This window comes from Nomia melanderi, unplaced genomic scaffold, assembly GCF_051020985.1.
Source record: "Nomia melanderi isolate GNS246 unplaced genomic scaffold, iyNomMela1 scaffold0014, whole genome shotgun sequence".
NCBI lineage: Eukaryota > Metazoa > Arthropoda > Insecta > Hymenoptera > Halictidae > Nomia > Nomia melanderi.
The window spans coordinates 117,466-118,420 of record NW_027475130.1 but is presented as its reverse complement, the minus strand read 5'-3'; positions in this window follow the sequence as shown (position 1 = coordinate 118,420).

The window sequence follows — 955 nt, the reverse complement described above, 5'->3', positions numbered from 1 at the left end:
CGGTGATTTTCTCGGCCCCTGGTGGTTCGCGGTCGATCCCGCTGCACAGATTCATGCGCCAGGGCCTCCTACAGACGATGTACTTTGATTTATTGCGCTATCTCTAATAGCACCCGAGATATCACCAGAAATATATTGGATTTTTCCTTGACCCTGACAGTCCGGCCCCATGTGTGGATGGTTTTCTCGGTCCCTCGTGTTCCGAGTTCGATCCCGCTGCACAGATTCATGCGCCAGGGCCTCCTACAGAAAATGCACTTTGTTTTAGTGCGCTATCTCTAATAGCACCCGAGATATCACCAGATATATATTGGATTTTCCCCTGACCCTGAGTGTCCGGCCCCATGCGACGGTGGTTTTCTCGGCCCCTGGTGGTCCGATGTTGTTCCCGCTGGCCAGATTCATGCGCCAGGGCCTCCTACAGTCAATGCACTTTGATTTATTGCGCTATCTGTAATAGCACCCGAGATATCACCAGATATATATTGGATTTTTCCCTGACCTTGCGTGTCCGCCCCCATGAGACGGTGGTTTTCTCGGCCCCTGGTGGTCCGAGGTCGTTCTCGATGCCCACATTCAAGCGCCAGGAACTCCTACAGACAATGCACTTTGATTTATTGCGCTATCTGTAACAGCACCCGAGAAAGCACCATATATATGCTGGATTTTTACATGACTTTGGGTGACGGACACCGAAAATCTGTAAGTTTCTCGGCCCCTGGAGGGCCGAGGTCGTTCCTGCTTCACAGATTCATGCGTCATGGCCTCCTCCAGAACATGCACTTTGATTTATCGCGCTATCTCTAATAGCACCCGAGATATCACCAGACATATATTGGATTTTTCCCTGACCCTGACAGTCCGGCCCCATGTGTCGATGGTTTTCTCGGTCCCTCATGGTCCGCGGTCGATTCCGCTGCACTGATTCTTGCGCCAGGGCCCCCTGCAGATAATT